The sequence below is a fragment of the Trichosurus vulpecula genome, chromosome 6, assembly GCF_011100635.1.
Source record: "Trichosurus vulpecula isolate mTriVul1 chromosome 6, mTriVul1.pri, whole genome shotgun sequence".
NCBI classification, from domain to species: Eukaryota; Metazoa; Chordata; class Mammalia; order Diprotodontia; family Phalangeridae; genus Trichosurus; species Trichosurus vulpecula.
Genome location: NC_050578.1, coordinates 1,572,438 through 1,595,508, shown reverse-complemented (window position 1 = coordinate 1,595,508; position 23,071 = coordinate 1,572,438). Strand labels below are relative to the sequence as shown.

Here is a 23,071-nt window from a genome sequence, read left to right as displayed (position 1 = left end):
GTGCTGATTGGCAAGGGTCTGTGTGAGCATTTACTCTTTGAGAATGGACAAACCCTACAAATCAGGGCTGGATTGATTTTTTTTTTTATTATCTAGACTTAAGAAAGTGATGGGGAAAATGTTAATGCTGCAGATTCAACCTCAAAGTGTGTAATGTGTTTATTTTGTTTTTAGAGAGCTGGTTGTTAAAAAAGGGAGGGGGGTGGTCAGAAGGGAGGGGAGAAGTAGAGAGCTGGTTGTTAAATGTTCACCAGCACATCCTTCCTAGGGACCATAAAGAGTCTCTGCTTGGGACTTAAAGCCCTTCCCCTTCTGATCCCAGCCTTCCTTTCCAGCCCTTCCCCACTTCACACACATTCTAGAATCATCAAATTCCCTTTCCTTCTGTTCTTCACATGCAACACTTAATCTCCCATCTCCATGCTTTTGCATAAGCTGTCCCCTATGCCTTCAATGCCTCCCCTCTTCATATAAGAACCCCTCATTTTTTTCAAATCCCAGATCAAATGCCAATTCATTCATGTGCCTTCCCTCATCCTTGCTCCCCTTTCCCAACTGTGCCCCAAGTTATCTTGAATTTATTTCCTGTGCCTTTTTCATATACTTCCATAAAGGTGAAGTGACCTCACATTTACACTTGTGGTGTGATGGTACTGGTGGTACCCAGAGAATGGAAGAACCTTGAGGGCAGGGACTGTTTTCTCTTTAGATACCTGACACTTGGTCCAGGTGTGGCACCTAGTAGGTACTTAATAAAGGCTTGCTGACTGTTTAGTTGATAGATTCATGTCTTTCCAGGGTGATTCTTCCTCTTTTGAAGGGAACATCAGTCAGCTGCCTTGCTAGAGTGTGGGCTGACAGACATGGAATCAATGCAGGTCAGCAAAGCCCTTGCTGCCTGCTTTGACACTTGCCTCCCATAAACTGGTTTTGGCTGACTTAGTCTATATTCAGAAGACCAACCAGCTGGAACTCTGAGCCTTCCTCAGATCTCTCCTAATTGAAAGGTTACTGGGTCCTTTATACCCTCCTCCCCTAACAGTGCGCTTCCAGGTGGAGTTATTTCTACATCTCTCACTTCAGTTCACTCTCCTCATCTCATAGAAAGAGGCATGCATTTATTAAGCAGCTACTGTGTACTAGACATTGTGTTAAACACTTTACAAATGTTTTTTATTTGATCATCACAACCACCACGGGAGACAGATGCTATAATTATTCTCATTTTATAGTTGAGAAAACTGAGGCAAACAGTGACTGGCCCAGGGTCACCTGGTTAGTAAGTGTCTGAAGCAGAATTTAAACTCAGAATCCCAACTCCAAGCCCAGAACTCTCTCCACTGTGCCACCTAGCTGCCTTAACATCTCCCCTATACATCACCCCAATTCCAATGGTCTCTCCTTCTACTGAATAGCTTCTTCATTGTTTTTCATTCCTTGAAAACCTACCCATTGTCTATAGGACAGAACCCAAACTCCTCTAGCCTGATATTTGAAACTCACAGAAGTTTAGTTCCAAACCCAACTGTCTATCGTTATTACACGACTGCCCTCCCCAGCTCTAAGTTGTAGCCAAAGTGAGCTCTTGGCTGTTCCTTGAGTTCATCTTGCCCTGTTTGCATCCCCCAGCTGGACAGGGAGCTCTCAGGATCATAGATGCGATCCTTCTAGAACACCACACTCCCTCCCCACCTGACTGACCAAGGGAGGCCAGAGAAATACTTTTATTATTTGAAATCAGTGACTTTTGTCTGGGAATTGCTGGCACAGCCACTATAGACTAATGCTTAAGTGCTTTGGGGTTATACTACAGATAGGAACAAAGGGAAATCTGCTGGCTAGACTGAGCAGAGGTCCTTTGAGGTCTGAAATGGGGAGACATCTGTTGTTTGACCAGCCTTTATGTAAATCAACTCTCCCACAAATTCCCTGTCAGCCCCAGGGTCACTCCCCCAACGTGCACTCACACAGGAGGTTTGGGGTCCCCAGAGGAGGACTCTGCTGTCAATGTTCTCTAAAGTAACCCTGAGGGTCATTCTTGAGCCCCCACTGGCATGCTTCATGAATGTCTGGGGCATATTCTCCCATATGTATGGACTGTATCCAGAGACTCAAATTTAAAGCATACAGATTGTGAGGTACATGTATAGGGGACACACTCAGAAGCCCCTTCCTCTCTTTTGTCTTTGTCTGGTTCCATGATTGTCTTCAACATCTCATTGTTTATTCCTGGTTGGCTGTGTTGACTGCTACTGGTCCCCTCTCTACAATCATGTAGTCAAATTCAATAGGAAGACAGGGCAATGTAGTATTCCCAGTGGACACACTGCACCCTCTCACTGCACCCTGATTCCCCCCCCCCCACATTGCTACCCTCTGGTACAAGCCCAAGAGTCTGCCTCCTCAAGGGGACCCTAAGCCTGGATCCCTCCAGTGGATTGACTGTCTTCCTGGGCTTACGATTGGTACAACATTTTTTAGATGTAGCCCAACTGATAAGACTTGATCATAAGATATTCTCTACATGACATCATCTGCTTTTTATCCAGTGGTCAAAAGTCCTGTGAGCCTTCCAGATTATTGCAACAAGGTTATAGGAAAATTCCTTGATACCTGGTTACTCTGTTGATTAATTAAGGTACCTGTGCCTTCTGTGATTACATAAATTGAAAACCCTTTTCTCAACCCCACACTTACATAAGATCCTATGAAACCTCACAACATGGCTCCAACCAGGAGCATGGTGTATTATGTAATGCACTGTAACTTATTGGCTATCATCCATACACAACAGTGTGCCTTTGCATAGGCTATACCGTGTCCCCCATCTAACAAGTTTATGAATTAAAGAGAATTCTATCCCTTGGGGTCCTTTGTTGTTTTACTTCAGAAATATTATTGTCTTGTAGAAGCCTCCATTACATTCAAAATGTGAAATGCTTTGAATGGCCACTTCCCCTTGACTTTTCTGCACCTTCCTAACAGATAGGAGGTGGAATCATTTTGGACCGTGGGGAAGGTCTTATTTTAACTGTTTCTGGGGGGAAGTCTGGTCATGTGTCTGTACCTTCCTAATTCCTAACTACATCCCAATCCCAGTGCTCAGGATATTTTCATTAGAACCTGCAAATGCGCTTCAGCCCAGTCTCTGCTCATCAGCACTTTGGCCAGTTCCCCAGGTCCAGAAGCCAAGATCCAACACTAGAGCTGGCTTCACATCGGCAGGCTTCAGGATATGTCTGGTACTGATTTAGAGGACAATTCCCATAAACTACACTTTAAAACTTAATTTACAGCAAACACTAAAGTTAATGCTTTTAGGGAAGAGCAAGGTTGGTCAGATTTCATGATCACTATGTCTGGTTTCTCTAACAGCTCTTATTAGTTTTGAAATGTGTGTCAGAGACAAAGACTGTTCATATTCATAAGGCAGTTATTGAAGGTGGGTGCCCTCAGCTAGGAGGGCCCATTGGACTACCTCCATGGCCCAGGAATGGGAGAAGCTGGAATCAGCTCATTGAAGGAAGGCTCTGTGCGTGCAAGATTGGGAGGACTCAGCCTGTTATTACATCCACCACCCTTCCCCAAGTACTTTAAAAAATGATGTCTGTTTATTTTGGCTTTCAATATCTTCAGTTAATTAAAATTACTTCCTGCTACTGATCCATTAAAATGATAATACACTTTAGGGCACTGCAATATTTGGCTGAGAAAGGGCAGCCAGGAAATCCTATTTTCTTTCAGTTAATATTCTCTTATCTTGGAGCCAGAAGAGCTGGAATTCAACTTCAGGGTTTAACACTTACCAGTTGCATATTTGCAGAAGGCATAGGTTCTCTCTGAGTGGCAGATCCCTCCCTTGGAAAAAGGGTCAGATTTATGCTGCCCAACTTAGAAGACTGTTGTTGGAAACTTTCAAAATTTATCAAAATATGATTGTCATTATTATTAGCAGAGTGACAGAGGAGGGAGGGTAGACAGTGTGAGCTAACACCTGGAATTCTAAGCTTCTTTGGTTTCTCCTATACTCAAATGCACCAACATTGTTTGCTTGTGTAGTGGTGTTTAGCAACTCTCATTCCCCAGCCCCTCTCTGGGTGTGAGAGATGTGAGGATTGTGGAGGGATTAAGAAGAGGCTAGAGTTTCAGCATTACAAAAAGAATGACTGCTCAAAAACCATAAAGGTCTTTCCTTCTGAGAGGCCAGAAAAACAATAAAACAAAGTCAAAAGAATGAAAAAAAATAGAAGAAAATGTGAAATATTACAGCAGAAAAGCAATTGACCTGGAAAATAGATTGAGAAGAGGGGCATCTAGGTGGCACAGTGAGTAGAGTACCGGCCCTGGAGTCAGGAGGACCTGAGTTCAAATCTGGCCTCAGACACTTAACACATTTACTAGCTGTGTGACCTTGGGCAAGGCACTTTATGCCCAAATGCCCTGCCTTCCCTTCTAAAAAATAAAAAAAAAACAGAAAAGAAAATAGATTGAGAGGAAACAATTGTGTTCCTTATTGAAAATTTTTATTCTTAATTTATGGAATAAAACAAGCTTTTCCTAATATAGTATAATAGAAAAAGGAGATGATTGCCCTTGAAACTGCAAATCTATTATGTACAACTTGCTATTTCTTTTAAATATATAATAAAGCTCTCATGTAAATTTCTCTTTTCCTTTTCTCTCCTCTCCCCCACCCTAGCGATGGCTACAATTACACACACACATAGGCAAAATCATTCTATATGTACCTCTCTTTATCAGTTCATTCTCTGGATGCAGATAGCATTTCCTTCATATGTCCCTTGTAGTTAATTTAGTCAAAATGACTTATTCACTCAATGTTGTTCCTAAAATGATGTTACTGTTCTTGTATACAACATTCTCTTGGTTCTGCTCATTTTGGGCAAATCTATCCATGTTTTTCTAAGATCATCAAGCTCATATTCCCTCACAATCATATACCACAACTTGTTCAGCCATTCCCCAATTGAAGAGCATCCTTAATATTTCCAGTTCTTTGCCACCACAAAGAGAGCTGCTATAAACATTTTAGAATATATAGGTTCTTTTCTTTTTTCCATGACAATCTTTGGAAATAGATCTAGTAGTGGTATTGCTGAGCCAAAGGGTATAGACAGAAGAGACAAATTAAGAATTAATGCACTACCTGAAAGCCATGATCAAAAAAGAGCCTAGCCATGATATGTCAAGGAATTATACAGGAAAACTGTTTAAATATCTCAAATCCAGAGGGTAAAGTAGACATTGAAAGCATCCACCAATTGTCTCCTGAAAGAGATCTCAAAATGAAAACTTTCAGGAATATTATAGTGAAATTCCACAGCTTCCAAGTCAAGAAGAAAATATTGTAAACACTGAGAAAGAAAAAAAATTCAAATATTGTGGAACCACAGACAGGATCACACAAGATTTAGTAGCTTCCATATTAAAGTTTTGGAAGATGATATTCCAGAAGACAAAGGACCTAGGATTACAACCAAGAATAACATACCCATAAAAACTGTCTATCTTCAGTAGAAACAATGTATAATTAAGGGAATAGAGAACTTTCAGGCATTCCTGATGAAAAGACCAAAGCAGAGTAGAAAAATTTACATTCAAACATGAGAAATTTAAAAGTGTGAAAGAGTCATCATAAAAGAGTCAACAAACTGTTTGTACTAATACAGGGGAAGAGGATACATGTAACTCCTACGAACTTTATCATTATTTAATCAACTAGAAGGAGTCTACATAGAGAAATGGCATGAGTGTGAATCAATTGGGATGAAATCCAAAAAATTAAGAAGTGAGAAAGAGGGGTGTATTAGGAGAAAGGGAAAGGGAGAGGTGGAATGGGGGAAATTTTCTCACATAAAAGAGGCTTGTGGGAATGGTTGAACAAGTTGTGGTATATGAATATAATGGAATATTACTGTGCTATAAGAAATGATGAGCAGGCAGACTTGAAAAAAATTGGAGAGACTTATGTGAACTGATGCTGAGTGAAGTGAGCAGACCCAGGAGAACACTGCACACAGTAGCAGCAACATTGTGTGTTGATTAACCATGACACACTTAGCTCTTCTAAGCAATGCAATGATCCAAGACAATTCCAAAAGACTTGTGATGGAAAAATGCTATACATATCCAAAGAAAGAACTTTGGAGTCTGAATGCAGATGGAAGCAGACTATCCCCTCCCCCCCCCCCTTTTTTTCTTTTTCATGGTTTTCTCTTTTGTTTTGATTCTTCTTTAACAACATGTCTAATGTGGAAATATGTCTAACATGATTGTATATGTATAACCTATATCAGGTTACTTGCTGTCTTGGGGTAGGGAAAGGGGAGATAGGGAGGGAGAAAAATTTGGAATTCAAAATTTTACAAAAATGAATGTTGAAAACTTTCTTTACATGTAATAAAAAAGTAAAATACTATTAAGGAAAAAAAGAACTGGAGGTAAGCACAACATTGGTTTGGGTCTGAATAGACCATGGTGAAATAAGATTATTTCAAAGCTATTCTGTGAATCTCTAATAACTAATAAAGTTCTGATTTAAAAAATAAAAGAGGCTTGTAAGGAAGATTTTATAGTGGGGGGAAAAACTGGGTGATGGCAGACAATGCATGAACCTCACTCTCATTAGAATTGGTTCAAAGAGGAGTATACATGTATATTTGTATATGTGTTTCTATCTATGTATCTATCTGTCATCTATCTATGTATCTATCTATCATCTATCTATCTATCTATCTATCTATCTATCTACACACACGTACAGACACACAGGCATTTGGGTGTAGAAATCTAGGGTAAAAAATAAGGGGGAAGAGGATAAGAGATATGGAGAGGGGTGGAAATGATAACAGAAAGGGTGGATGGAGGGTGGCAGTGATGAGAAGCAGAATAGATTTTTGAGGAGGGACAGGATAAAAAGAGAGAGAAGGATGAACAGAAGAAAATAGGATGGCGTGAACTACACAGCTAGTCATCGTAACTGTGAACAGGAATGGGAAGAGCTCACCCGTAAAACAGAAGCAGGTAGCAGAATGGATTAGAAACCAGAATCCAAGAAGATGTCATTTATAAGATCCATAACTGAAACAGAGAGAGGCAGAGTTAAGATAAAGGGCTGATGCAGAATCTGTTATGCTTCAACTGAAGTAAAAAAGACAGAAGTAGCAATCCTGATCTTAGACAAAGCAAAAGTAAAAATGGACCTAATTAAAAGAGATAATCAGGGAAACTACATTTTGCTAAAAGATACCATAGACAGAAGATTGATATCAAAAATTTTTACAGCGAGCTTTTCTGATAAAGGCCTCATTTTTCAAATATATGGGAAACTGAGTCAAATTTATCAAAATAAGAGCCATTCCCTAATTGATAAATGGTCAAAGGCTATGAACAGGTAGTTTTCAGAAGAAGAAATCAAAGCTATTTATAGTCACATGAAAAAATGCTCTTACTCACTATTGATCAGAGAAATGTACATTAAAACAACTCTAAGGTACCACCTGACACCTATGAAAAACAACAAATGCTGGAAGGGACGAAGGAAAATAGGTATACTAATAAACTGTTGGTGGAGTTGTGAACTATTCCAACCATTGTGGAGAACAACTTGAAACTATGCCCAAAGGGCTGTAAAACTGTGTTTATTCTTTGATTCTGCAATACCACTACTAGGTCTGTATCCCAAAGAGATCAAAGAAAAAAGAAAAGGACCCATATGTACAAAACATTTATAGAAGCTCTTTTTGTGGTGGCAGAGAATTGGAAAGTGAGGGGATACTTATCAGTTGGGGAATGACTGAACAAGTTGTGGCATATGATTATGATAGAGTACTATTGTGCTATAAGAAATGATGAGGGGGGTGGTTTCATTAAAAAAAAACACCTTGGTAGGACCCATATAAACTGATGCAAAGTGAAGTGAGAAGAATCAGGAGATCATTGTGCCAGTGACAGCAATGTTGTCATGATGTTCAACTGTGAAAGACTTGACTACTCTGATCAATAGAATGATCTGGGATAATTCCAAATGACTCATGATGAAAAAATGTTCTCCATTTCCAGGGAGAATTGATGAGCTCTGTGTGCAAATCGAAGCAGAATTTTGTCACTTTTTTCCTTTTTTTGGTGATATGGCTAATATGAAAATAGGCTTCGCATGGTTTCATGTGTGATTAATTGATACGATTTGCTTGCCTTCTCAGCGGGTGAGGGATGGGAGGAAAGCAAAGAATTTGGAACTCAAAATGTAAATGAAAATAATGTTAAAAAGAAATAATGATTTTTTAGAAGTCTGCTAAGAGGGATACAAGGCTTTAGAAAGTAGGAATGCCTCCAGTCTGGGTTGCAGCAGCAGCAGTGGCTTAGGACAGTTTCCACCTTTTCCAGGCAGCTTCTTCACATTTGGCTCAAGCCTTTGCTGTAGTATCTTTCATTCCTGTCCCTTTGTGGCCACAGTCATGGCGGCAGTGATAGCAACAATGGAGGTGTGAGATGGTTTCTCCACATGCCTATGCTTCCTCTTCTTCTTTCCCATCAAGTAAGTCAATGTAAGATCAGATTAATAGTCCTGAAATCTGCTAGTATTTTGAAAAGGGATGTTCCAAGGAGTCCTTAAGACTATATGCAACTGAGGTGTGGGGAGAGATGGTGCCTCCCCCACTCTGACCAGGGATTCTAGCCTAAGTCCTCTGACCAGGATGCTTTGGCATGAAGGCTGCAACATGCTGTGACCAGTAAAGTTGAGGGGGGCTGAGTCCTGGTACTCCTCATAATACAGTGGATTGATAATTAATTTGTGAAATTATAAAGTGGGGACACACACCTTGCTCTTTGCGTACTGACAATTAGCAGTGGGGAAGAGCAGCAATCACAATTTCATTAGGTACAGATGGTACAGAGACAAGCCGTGAAAGAGGCACAGGGGAAGATGATATGAGAACAGGGGATGGAATGGTGAAGGCAGGCAGGCAGCATGGGGATTAGAATGGGGAAGGCACAGACCATCTCTTAAGTAAGCGTGGGTTACTGTTGCACACTCTCAGTCACATGGATCTGATCAAGATGGAAGAGTACCCAGGAGCGAGGAGCCACTTTTATAGGTTTTGGGGGAAACAGACTAACTCTGCTCTGTCCTATCTTGGGGTTAGCTATTGGTAAAACTTTCAAAGTTAACATGTCCATGTCCTCTCAAAGTTATCAGTACTTCTTATGTTCTGTTAATCTAGAACTGTGTCATTTTGGAATTTGTCTGGGCATTTACAGATTGGAGGATCAAGAACCCTGACAGCCACATCTGGATGGCTTCTTCTGATTCAGCACTTATTACCAGACTGTGAATTTTTATTTGTATACGATGCAATTTATAAATTATGCTCCTTTGATCTTTGGGATAGGTTGCACATGACTTCCAGGTTCCCCTTTGCAATTTCACTTCCTGCTTATGGTCCTTGATATTGGTTACTTATTAACTTACTATACTGACTAGAAGGGAGTGGTGGTGATCAGGGGGACCAGAACAAGATACAATTTTGACATACATAGATATGTCCATGGAGGTAGAACCCAGTGTTCAGAGCTCAAGAAATCAAGCACAGGAACAAGTAAAAGCTGGTTATCTCATTCAAGTGTACCAGAAGAAGCAGAGCTTGGCACTGGCACAAAGTCCCAAGTTAGGAACTGAAGCTGGACATAGCAGCAAACAGACAAAAACGCAAACCCAATGAATAAGTATTATGGGATAGGAGATACCCAAGAGGTAATATAAGAAGAGACTAATTCCATAATTATCACAAACAAAGTCATAGAGAAAAAGAACAACATGTCTTGGACACAATGGAGAGGCTCACACCCATGTGAGTGGAACCTAGGAGATGAGCTTTGCTTTGTTTTTGTCACCAAAACCAGGAAGATTTTCTTTTATGGTATATGTTAGTTACTGTTTTTGCAAGTAGAGTAAGCTGGCTTTGTAAAAACCTTTGGACCTAGCTAAGAACTGAAGTCATTTGGAAACCACTCATTGAAGACTGTCTGGGTTATCACCATGGAGAAGGTCAGAGTCAGGCAGACAGCCTGGGCTCTGTCAGGAGAGAGCTGAGCTCAATTATCGGCCCTTTGGCACTTTTTGAATTGAGTCCCATCAGGGTGCCAAGCAATCAATGTACTATAAATGTGGACACAGATGGAAAAGTCAGTATTTTTCACTTACTCAGGGGGTAGGAGTCGAGGTGGGGAGCTAACAGTTTTATAGTGTGGGCAGAGAAAATAAACCTGTGATCATTAGAAGTCCCCAAAACTCAAGAAAGGGTTCCAAGATGCAAGGTGAATCAGTGATTGAATGGTGGGAAAACGCTGTTGGGTTGAGCTGGAAGGTTTTCTGGGGAACTGGGCTGGACTTGGAGCTATGATTTAAATGAAGGGAGGAGATTGGTTCCCTTCACAGGAACAGCTGGGGCCAAGGCTTAGAGGTGAAAGGATGGATTAATTAGCTCCTGAAAGTTTTGCATCCCCCCTCCTGCCCCCAGCTCAGTAAAATGCAGACTTTACATCCTTCTTGCTCATTTAATGGTATCACTGCCCTAAGCAAAGAGTAGGTAGGCAGTGGCTAGGGAGCTTCCATTTGATCCTTGGGGAATTGAGCGTGTTTTGAGTTTTGTAATTCCTTTGTGAAAGAAAGAGATGGGGAAGCTGGGGGAGGGAGGGGTACTGGTGAGAGAAGAGGGTAAGCCATAGAGAGGCTCCACGGCTATGCATGGTGGCTGATATGACTCATCTACACACTGTGGCTTTTCCTAGGGTGCTTAAATCATGTTTAGGATCCTAGAATCCTGGATTTAAAGCCAGAAGTGACCTGAGAGGCCATCATGTCCCACCTCATCATTTTATAGATGAGAACCTAAGGTTCAGAGAGGGTAAGTGACTTATCCTGGTTCACACAGCCTGTAGATATCATAGGCTGGGTTAGACCCAAATCTTCCTGACTCCATTCTAATACCCTACATTCTAGCACTCCATGATTCTTTGGGAAGGGGAGAAAGAATCCTAGATTCTAAGAGTCAGAAAGGTTCTCTGAAGCTACCTATGCCACCCTGCACCTGGATGAGATGTGGTCTTCCAGGCTCTTTTTACAACCTGCAGTGAGGGTGGATGAGGGACTCATGGAATGGATGGGTGGTTTATATTCTCTCCTCCCCTCCTTTCCCCTGCCTCATTCTTGGAGTTTATTCTATAGTTCAGGGCATCTCATCAGAGTAATGACATTTACAAATGTATGGTATCTCCCTAGTCCTTGCATTTTATTAGCTGTATGATGAAAGGCAATTTTTAGTTAGTTTAAAGATTGTGCTTCTCACTGCCAATCAATAGTTCATCTTCCCTTTTATTTTCTTTGTTGCTTTTGTAAATTGTCTCTCATAACTGTGCCTGAAGCCTTGATTTGTGATTTATTGGTCTAGATCAAAGAGCTTTGACTCAGTGGTTAACGTCTCCTTCATCTTCTTCCCCAAATGTAAAAGACCCAAATCTAGCAGCAGGGGAAATGTTGGTGGAAGGTTAGGTCATCCATATGACTACCTTTTCTAGGGAGAAAATAAGGAGCTTAAAATCTGATTTTCGTTCCCTAGGTGAAGGAAAAACTGGAGACTGGACTAGGTTCTTATAAATAACTCCCCATAGGACTCCAGGAATCGGGGTTCCTTTCAAATAATGAAAGATTCAGTGTGTTTTGTCTGAAAAATACATTAGATCGGGGACTGGGACTGTTTTTTGCCTCTTAGCCCCATGCATGGCCCATAGTAGGCACTTAATAAATGTTTACTGATTGAAAAGGAACAAATCTCTCAAGTAGACTTACGTTCTCACATCAGCTTCTAGGTTACCTACCTCGACCGTAAATAAGGTGTGGTTTCCACAAGTAGGGCAGAGTTCTGGGTCTGAGAGCTGCCATAGTGGCTTCTGTGCCCTGCATCCCCAGGGTGCAGAGCATGCTCAGGAGGTGGAGGGTATGGAGTCTCTCCTTTGTGCAGTTGCTGGGCACAGATACTCGAAGGCACAATCTTGAGAGGCTGTCCTGGTTTCTCAAAATGTGTGTTCTGGTTTGGCCCCATGAGTTCCTGATTTCTGATGTGAGCTAGTAACTTTGCCCTAAGTTTGGGTCCCTCTGCAAGAAGTATCTTCACTAGACCCTCAATTTCTGGCATGAGTTTCTTTAGCCTTCAGAAGCTGTCCCCTCCTCTGGTGCTGACAAGCTCTGTGCCCACCCCACCCCCATCCAGTAACAAAGGTGCTGCCGAGACCACTTGAGCTGAATGACAGGGAGGCTTAATGTGTAGAAAGGTGTTAGGCCCAAGGCAGACACCATGGCAATCCCACAACTCTGGTAGGCTTTCCATTCGAACATCTCCTTTTAAAAAAATAATGTTTTATTTCCCCCTAATTACATGGGTTTTTAAAAAACATGTTTTATACACAATTCCATGTTTTTTTTTAATTTAATAGATATGTAACAGGGATTTTTTTTTTTGCTTTTTGGCAGGGCAGTTGGGGTTAAATGACTTGCCCAAGGTCACACAGCTAGTACATGTATCAAGTGTCTGAGGTTGGATTTGAACTCAGGTCCTTCTGACTCCAGGGCCGGTGCTCCACTCACTGTGCCACCTAGCTGCCCCGCAATTCCATGTTTTAATATTCTTTGTATCTTTTATGTTTTGAGTTCCAAATGCTATGCCTCTCTCCCTCCTTTTCCCTCACCCTGAGATAGTAAGAAATCTGATATAGATTCTACATGTGCAATCACGTAAAACATTTCCATACTGGTCATTTTGTGCAAGAAAACTAAGAAAGAAAGGAAACAAAGAAAGAAAGAAAGAAAAAAAGAAAGGGAGAAAGAAAGAAAAAAAGAAAGAAAAAAGAAAGAAAGAAAAAAGAAAGGGAGAAAGAAAGAAAGAAAAAGAAAGAAAGGAAGGAAGGAAGGAAGGAAGGAAGGAAGGAAGGAAGGAGAAAAGGAAGGAGAGAAGGAAGAAACACTTAGCTTTTACCTCACCCACTCCTTACAACAACCCTGTGGGCACCAGAGAACTGTTATTCTTTCTCCCGTTTGATAGGTGAGAAAGCTGTGGTTCAGGAGGCCAAGAGACTTGTCCAAGGTCACATAGCAGTGTGCAGACAGCTGGTGGCTGAAATGACAGGGCAGGCTTTCCCACTCTCCTCAAAGCTCTCACACTCCCCTGACAGAGGCTCACACCACGGACTCGTTTTCCACTAACCTGTCTGAAGTGTGGGGACTAGCGCTGAATTCGGAAGCCCAGCCGTAGCCTTCCCAGGTCACCCTGCTTCTGAACACACAGTGCCTCTGGAAGGAAGCCTAGTGCCTGAGAGGGCTCCTATGGTGTTGCTAGAGGGCTGAGTCCAGATCTTGCCTCAGACACTTCTAGCCATGCGACACTGGACAGGTTACTCTCCCTGTGCCTCAATTTTCCCTTGTGTAAAGTGGGGATAATAATAGTATCTGCCTCACAGATGAGATTATGTATGTAAAGTGCTACCCAGACTTTGAAGCATGCTCCTTAATAATATAATTTGGGCTGCTAGGTAACGCAGTGGATGGAGCACCCAGCCTGGAGTCAGGAAGACCTTAATTCAGATCTGGCCTTAGACACTTCCTCACTGTGTGACCTTGGGCAAGTCACTTAGCCCTGTTTGCCTCAGTTTTCTCATATGTAAAGTGAGCTAGAGAAGGAAATGGCAAACGACTCAGTATCTTTGTCAAGGAAGCCCCAAAGGGGGTCATGAAGAATTGGATATAACTGAAACGACTGAACAATTATCATTACTATCATTGTTAAGATCACACCTGATTTATTGGCTGATATTATTGACTTATATTGAGTTTGCAGTCCACTAAGACCCCCAGCTCTTTTATACATGGATTGCTTGTTGTCTAGCCACACCTTCTCCATCCTCTTCACTCTCCTCACTCCCCTTATTGCTGTCTGCACTTCAACACCATATCCCTTCCCCCATCCCATTTTTCCAGTTCCCTTTTTTGTGTTTTCCCTGGTTAGAATGGAAGCTCTTTGAGGACAAGGACCATCTTTCTTTTTGTTTTTATCTGTACCCCTAGTGCCTAGCACAGTGCCTGGCAAGTAATCAGCATTCAATCAATTCTTGGTGCCTTTCTATGAGTTGGTTTGTTGAACCCAAGCATAGGACATTATATTTGCTTCTGTCATATGTCATTTGATGGGGCTTGGTTTATCATTCTAGCCTGCCAAAATCCCTTGTGGGCCCAGATTGGGCTGTTTCAGTATGTTCCTGTGGCTTTGCATAATGGATACATTTGCTCTCTTGCTTCTTTCAATTCATTGCTAGGGTCATTATATATGTACATATGTATGTATATGTAAATTATATGTTTATATTTATCTATATCTACCCATCCATCCATCTCTCTGTTTTTGTCTCTCTGTTTAGTGGGAATCTAGTGGATATATTTTGGAATATTACTAGAAAAATAAACGCAAAATTATCCCTTTTCCCTTCACTGGATCTCTCATTTTCTCTGGTACCTACTATGTGCTAAGGCACAAAGAAAGGCAAAAACTTCATCTCTGTCCTCCAGGAACTCCTGGGCTAATGGAGGAGACAACACACAGCCCATCAGAGACAAAGAAGAGATTTACAATGCACTCAGGAGGCAGTCTCACAGGGAATGCACTAGCTTTGAGGAAGACAGGGAAAGGATTCTTTTGGAAGTGGGACCTGGGGTCAGGTGACAGATCCATTTGTTCTAGGCTTGGATGGGAGGGGTGGTTTCCTCACTTCCAAGTCAGAACATTGATTATTCAAAAGCCCAGCTCTTGCATTTTAATTACTTTGTGAAAGTGAATATGCAGTGAGAGTTGTTACAAGGTCCTGGCTGGATTGGAGATCAGGTTTTTTCAAATTTTGAGCCTGTGGTTGAAGAACAGTCAATAGGTGGTCTTGTCCTTTCCTTTCAGATTGTATGTCTATCAAGGTAATGTTTTGGGAGCTAAATACTCTGGGAGGCCCTTCTGGAGGGTGTTGTAAAAAATGCTGCCTCTCGATTCCAGAGCGCAGCAATTTCAGCAGCCAAGATAAGTGGCTGAAGCAGGAGGTTCATCTTCCTTAGCATGAAATCAATGAACCCTGTTAGGGAAACGTGCCATTCCCCACATTTGAGACAACAACATTGTCAGCTTTCCATTTTATAGGGTCAGCAAACTCAGAGCAGGTACTCATAAAACCAGCCCAAATAAATTATTCAGGAAATGGGCCATAAAATGCCATAGTTTAATCAGTACAAAAGATCTGTCTGAGAGCCGAATTATAGAGCCAAGCATCCAGCCCTGACCTTCATGTAGGGGACTGGAGGTGATGGATCTCAGGGTCCCTTAGCCATCTCAAACCCAACACCACCAAACAGAATTCATCATCTTTGTTCTTAAACCTGTCCCTCTTCCAAACTACCCCCCACCATTTCTATCAAAGTCACTATCAACCTCCCAGTCACCCAGCTTGGTAGTCTGTGCCATCCTTGCATCCTTACTCCCCTTCGCCCTACATATGTTTCCTTCTTTCTACCTACAGAACCATTACCCTTGTTCAGGCCTTTATCACCTCTCCCCCAGTTTCCCTGCCTCAAATTTCTCCAGCCTTCATGCACCCAACACAGTAATTTTACCACATCAGCCCTCTCATCAACAGACTCCAGTGACTCCCTATTCTATCCAGGATCAAAAATAACTTCCTCTGCTTGCAATCGAAACAATAAGAAATTTGGGTTGAGGTTTCTGGGCTTCATGGAAATTTATGCCTTATTTCAGCAACACTGTAAAGGACAACAGGGGCACCAGTGACCTTAGTTTGTAGTTCTCTGTGGGTGTCAAAGACCAAAGAATCCATCATCTACTGGCCAGAGTGTTGGTGATGAGTGACTTACATGTAGCTGGGCCTATCCATGAAGATTTGCTGCTGGAAATATGCTCTTCATACATAGGAGAAATCAATGTATGACTTAGGTGAAGGAAGTAGGAACATTGTCAGAAGCCAGAAAAACTGAATGGCCAAGAAGAAAAAAAAAAAAGAGTATAGAGTATATATGCCATATACGATCAGAGCTGCCCACCCCACCATGATGATGGAGCAGTCATGGAAATTCCATTTGATGAGGGTGGCAATTTTGGAGCATAAGAAGTAGCTTCGGGTTTGATGTAAGTTACTTTTTCTGGAATTTAGGGTTGGGATCTGGGAGTATGGAAAGGTGGAAGGAGTGTCCACAGGTGGTGGTGGTGGTGAGAGTGTGAGTAGGTTTACATGAGATAAGAGAGTAAGGGGGTCAGGATGATCTGTTTGTGGTGGTAGAGATTGGGATTGGAATATTTTAAATAAAACAATCTACAGGGATCTAATGTTGATTTAAATAATTTGAAATAGTAATTTAGCAAGGTTTTACTGAGAGAAAACCAAACTTGACAATGATAATCTTGAATACTAATGGTTTTAATTAGCCTATAGATAGAAGAGTTACTCTATTAAGCAACAAACATTGATTAAGCACCTGTGTGTTGGAAACTGTGCTAAGCTAATAAATGGGTGAGAAAACAACTCAGCAACTTCCTGCATACAAGAAGTACTCTCTCTCCATAAAAACACAAAAAGAAAATTAAATAAATGAAATAAAATGTGTTATGCTTCAGTTGAATCCAAAAGAGTAGGTGTTGTGAAAGTTGTTGATAGTTCAGTAGAAAGACCTTGGATTTAAAATCACAGAATCTAGGTGCAAGTCCCAGCTTTACCATTTCTGTTTCTGTTTCCATGGGTAAACCATTTAACCTCTCTGGGCTTCAGTTAACTCAGCTATAAAAGGACGAGGGTACATAAGATCACATCAAAGGTTCCTTCTAAGTCTAAACCTATGGTACTATGATAATGATTTTAAATAAAGCAATATTAAAACAGATGGCAAGAAAAAGCAATATTAAAATAGATGTCAGGAAAAAAGGAAGCTATACATAATGAATACATAATGAAATACTACATACACACATGCACACAACACACACACACATATACACATACACCTATATATGTGTATACACACAAAAATGCTTGAGGTCAGGAATGTTTTATTTTGTTTTACCTTTGTATGCACACATCTGGGCAGGTAGGAGGCATAGTGGATAGAGCTAGGCCTAGAGTCAGGATGACCTGAGTTCAAATTTGGCCTCAGATACTTGCTAGTTGTGTGATCCTGGGCAAGTCACTCAACTCTGTCTGCCTCAGTTTCTCCACCTGAAAAATGATCTGGAGAAGGAAATGGCAAACCACTCCAGCATCTTTGCCAAGAAGAACCCCAAAGGAGTCATGAAGGGTCACATATGAATGAAAACAACTGAACAACAAATCCACAGTACCTGCTATACTTCTTGGCACATAGCGGGCACTTAATGAATGCTTGTTGATCAACTGAGTAAACATCACATAGAACATTTATAAAATTCATCATTATTCTGAACTTTAAAGCCTGCATTAACAAATACTAAGAGGCAGAAATAAATGCATTCCTTACAGATGATATCTCAATGAACATTTTAATCAATAAAAGATATATGAATCAACAATGCAGACCTAAACATACTAAAGAATGAGTATATGAGGTGGAGCCAAGATGGCAGAGCAAAAGCAACAACCGAACCAGACTTGCCCAACATTTCCCTCCAAACATAAATAACATAACAAATAGAATTCTGGAGTGGCAGAGTCAACAGAAGGTTGAGGTGGACATTTTTCCAGTCCAAGACACCTTCCGAAGCAGGCAGAAAAGGACTGTGATAGTGAGTGGGGACCAGCCCACAGCACATGCTCTGGTGGAGACAACACCAGCAGTGGGCCTTGGAGGCTGCAACAGAGGCAGCAGTGTCCAGAGCTCACGGCCCTGAAACAGGAAAGGGGTCAGGCAACTGATCAGAAAGAGATTACAGAGGACCCTGAACTGGCATTGTCCACAGGACCTGGTGCTGTTTGGCAAGTCTCTGACCCATAAACAGTTTTGGTCACAGTTCCAGGGTGGAGAAGAGTGGTTGTGGTTGATCATAAGGAAGTAAGGGTTCTGGTCACAATTTCAGGGCAGAGAGGGGCACTAGCCAGTGAGGAGTCAATGATGATATGTAGATTGCAAGCCTAGATGACTGAGAGGATGGTGGTGCCCTCCCCAGTAACAGGGAAGTTAGGAAGAGGGGAAAGTTTGCAGCAGAGATGGGGGGAAGATATTGTTTGGTTTTGGTCATGTTGATTTTAGGAAGAAGAATGAATGATAAGAATGAATTCAGAATTAGAGATTTCCTTCTCATTAGAGCTGATTTATTAGGTGAGTATTTTTAAAGCTTTTGTTCAGTAAAATTAAGATGGGTTGGGTTACGTTTGGCTCTTAGCAAATGAAGGTGCTGTTTTCCAGCTTCCAGTTCTTGGTTTCTACCCTTTACCTAGATCTTCTAGAGGCCTTATTTGCAGGAAGTAAACTGATCTGTGTCCTTGAATTCAACAATAATAAAACACCTTGATAGAAGCTCTCAATTACCCTTATGAGCCCGTGTGGATTTGTGCTCCTTTTTGACGATACTTCATTTTTTCTTTGATGTCTACAATCAGAATAGTTTCTGTTGGTGCCAGTATTCGCCCTTATAAATCTCACCTGGCACCCCAATATAAGTAATATTCCCTGAGGAGAGAGCATGCCTCTTATAGATCTGGAACAGCTCCCAAATGGGATACCTGCAATGTGAGGGTGGCAGTGGGCCAGAAAGCCACTTTCTGCCATCCCAGGATTGATATGGAAGAGGGCAAGCCCCAAGCAAGAAGAGCTTGGCCAGGATGCTTTTCTTTCCAACCTGTCATACTGCTGGAGGAGCCAGCTCCCCAAATGGTGGCTGCTTCAAGGGGCAGGGGAAAGAGATGACTCTGACTTTGATGATTCCTGAGCATCAGCCACCACATCCACCCTACAAGATATCCTTGCTAGACATTTCTAGGTGAACACTACCTAGGAAAAATAGAAAGAAAAATACACTTGTAAAGCAGGTCCTTGAAAGAGCTGGGAAGGACGATATCTAAACAGAATCTAATAAATAGAAAATCAGTAAACCAGGACAGTGAATATCCATGTAAAAGGGTGAGGTGGAAACCACTCTACCACATTTTACCCTGATTCCTTAATAAAGTAAGGGCATGTATTGATCAATCAAACAAACAAGCAGGCCAGCAATCAATTACAAGGTCTTAGACAAAGTGCAAAGGAGGTGTGGAAGACCATTTGATGATGCCAAATGAGGTCTGTTCCAATTGCCTGTGGGATTTCATTTTACCCTCTGAGCACCATATCCATACAAGCATTGAGATGTCTAGAATGAGAAGTGTTTCCAGAAAATGGTCCCTTCAACTTTCCAGTAACACCACTGAGGAATAATTTCCTGGGGGTGGGGAGTGTGTGTGTGTGTGTGTGTGTGTGTGTGTGTGTGTGTGTGTGTAAGGATTTAGCTTTTGCCAGGTCTCTTACCCCCTGCTTTTGACTGAAAGAAGACCTACTAGTTTGAAAGGGTCTAAGGGATATTAGACTTTCCATCTTTTCATTAATGTTCTAAATGGTGTTCCTAGATTAGCTTATTGCCTGTCTGCACTATTGGGAGCCAAGGACACATTTAATTTATAGCTGAGTTCAGGAAAGAGAAAAAAAATCCCACTTCAGGGGAACACTTTGAGAAGTCCAAGACTTGGAGAAAAGCACACCCTGCAGCCAAGGGTTGTGTTTCCCCTTGGCCATAGGCATTCTTAAATCTCGGGCCCACTTTCCCATGCACTCTGTATGTGCTTGAGGGAGTCCCCCACCTTTGGGAAGGGAGGTTTTACAGCAGCTCTTATTACTGTACCTCCTTCCTACTTCCTACTTTTTTGGCTTTCTTGCTGTTTCTCACATAAGACAATTCATTTCCCATCTTCATACCTTTGCATTGGCCTTCTCCCATGCCTAGAATCTATCTCCTTGCCACTTCTGCCCCTTAGAATTCCTGATTGCACTCAAGCCTAATCTCAAGTGACACCTTTACCTGAAGCCTTCCTTGATCATCTAGACTTCTAATGCCCTCGTTTCCCAAACTGCCTTGCATTTATTTTGAATATAGTCTGTATATACTTGTGCACCTGAATGTTGCCTCCAATATTTGGATGTAAGCTTTTTCAGAGTAGGGACTGTTTAGTTTTCATCTTCTTTATTTAGTATTCAGCACAGTCCCAGGCACACAGTAAATGCCAGTCAGTAAATACTTGCTGATCTATTGGCTATTTCCTGCTGGAGAGATACTGGAACAGGGAGAAGTAAATTAGGTCATTGTGATGGTCAAGCTGACCAGTCCTCATGATCCAACTGCATGAACAGGAAATGAGAGAGCCATGATTAAGGAGTGAGCCAAGGGTGGTTGCAGGGATCAGTGTTAGGAATCAGTGTTAGGCAACAGCTATCAACGTTGATTCAGCATCACTTTCAGCATCTCCCTCAGTACCATGGAGAGGTAACAAAAGGTCTCAGGGCCCATATTGTACCAGCCCTACTCAGGGCTTTGATTCCTGATAGCATGGTAGGCTCCGCCAATATATCACCGAGAACACTTGGAGACCTTTCAGATCATTGTTCTAAATCATGGGTGGTTCAAATGTTCTTCTCAGTAGACATGGTCTTATTCCATTGAGGGCCTAGATGAGAAAGTGATGACCTAATTGACTTTGCACCCTTAGGGTAGAAAAGTACAGACAAAACTGAGGCCCTGTTTTGGGGGTTTACTACTATTTCAAGATGAAATACTCTTTGTCAAGCCCAGAAATTATATTTTAAGAAATTAACAAGGAAAATTGCCCTAATATCCTAGACGCAGAGGGTAAAACAGACATTGAAAAAAAATCCACCAATCAATTCCTAAAAGACATCCCAAAATGAAAACTCTCAGGAATACTATAACCAAATTCCAGAGCTCTCAGATCAAGAGGAAATATTGGAGGTAGCTAGGAAACAAAACAAAACAAAACAAAACAATTTATATATTGTGAAGCCACAGTCAGGATCACACAAGATTCAATACCTTCTTTCTTAAAGAAGAAGCTTGGAATATGATATTCTGGAAGGCAAAAAAGCTAGAATTCTAATAACCTACCCAGAAAAACTGAGAATAATCCTTCAGGTAAAAATACAAACATTTAACAAAATAGAGACCTTTCAGGAATTCCTGATGAAAACACCAGGCTGAATAGAAAATTTGACATTCAAACATAAGACTCAAGAGAAGTATAAAAAGGTAAATATGAAAGAGAAATCATAAGGTACTCAATAAGGTTAAACTATTTACATTCCCATGTGACAAGATAATACATGTAACTTGTAAGAATTTTATGGGCATGGGTGTGAGTTGATTACATTGGGATTATTAAAAAATGAAGAGGTGACAAGGAAAGGTGCACTGAGGGAAGGGGAGAGGAAGAGGAAGAATGGAAAAATTATTTCACATACAAGAAAGGTTCAAGGAAGAGCTTTTACAGTGGAAGGGAAAATGGGGGGGGGGGCATGGTGGGCGATACTTGAACCTTGCATCAAAATTGGTTCAAAGAGGGAAGAATAGATGCATACACACACACAAATTCAGTTGGTTATAGAAATCTAACTTACTCGATTAAGAGGATAAGAGATGTGAGGGAGGGGATGAATAGAAGAAAATAGAATGAAGGAAAATACAGTTAGTAATCATAACTGTGAATGTGAATGGGATAAACATCCCTAAATGGAAGAGAAAAACAGGCTAGGTTAGAAACCAAAATCCCATGATATTTTGTATACAAAAGATACTCTTGAAGCAGAAAGACAGATGCACAGCATTAAAATGATGAGCTAGAGTAGAATATATTATGGTATTAAGTTAAAAAGGCAGGGGTAGGAATTGTGATCTTAGTCAAAGCAAAAGAAAAATTGATCTAATAAAAGAGATAATCAGAGAAACTACATTTTGCTAAGAAGATGCCACAACCAATTGTAACAACAATCCGGCTAGCAGCTGCTATAAGGGTGTAACGCCAACAGCAACCAGCTCACAGAACGCTGCAAGCCCAGGTCCTTTTTATCTGCTTTATTAAGGAAAGCAACGTTAAGGGGTTAACAATCTTACTTTAATCCAGCATACAAATATCATTTACTTAGTTCAGGGGAAAAAACCAGCACCCTGAATTACAGACCAAATACAATTCGTAGTTATCAACATCTAGGTGTTCAGCCGGGGAGCTCATTATAATGGCTGGCCCAGAGTCACACACCACTACTGCTGTGGCTCAGAGCTCCAAGAGAGAGAATGCTAACCTTTGTGCTTATATATCCTGTTCAGGGCCCGCAGGGCCCTGACCTCACCCAGGCTGGGCATGGAGAAGTTCCCCACCCCCAATATCACATCAGATACAAATTAAGGGCTCCCAATTGTCTCAGTGCTGAGAAATATAAAAACATCCCACTTTATCTGCCCTATTCAAACAAAGGCTCCAATCATTAAAGGTCAACAGCAAAAAGTCCCACCTTAATTACTATTACACCAATGAGGTAATATTTAAAAAAAACCTTTACAACAAGTTTCTTTGATAAAGGCATAATTTCTCAAATATATAGGGAACTGAGTCAAATTTATAAAAAATAAGAGCCATTCCCCAATTGATTAATGATCAAAGGATATGAATAGGCAGTTTTCAGAAAAGGAAGTCAAAGGTATCTATAGTCAAAGGAAAAAATGCTCTAAATCACTATTGACTAGGGAAATCCAAACCAAAGCAAGTACGAAGCACCGCCTTATACCTATCACAATAGCTAACGTGACAGAAAGGGAAAATGACAAATTCTGTAGGGGATTCTAGTGGGAAAATAGAGATGCAAAAGCCCTGCTGGTGAAGTTGTGCACTGATTCAACTGTCCTGGAGAATGATTGGAAACTATGCCAAAAGGGCTATCAAAATATGCATA

General features: G+C 41.2%; 1 pseudogene; it reads right to left on the bottom strand.

Annotated features, from left to right (window-relative positions):
• Nucleotides 1–12,122, bottom strand: part of LOC118853256 — a 34,637-nt pseudogene extending 22,515 nt beyond the window's left edge.
• Nucleotides 12,123–23,071: the final 10,949 nt, after the last annotated feature.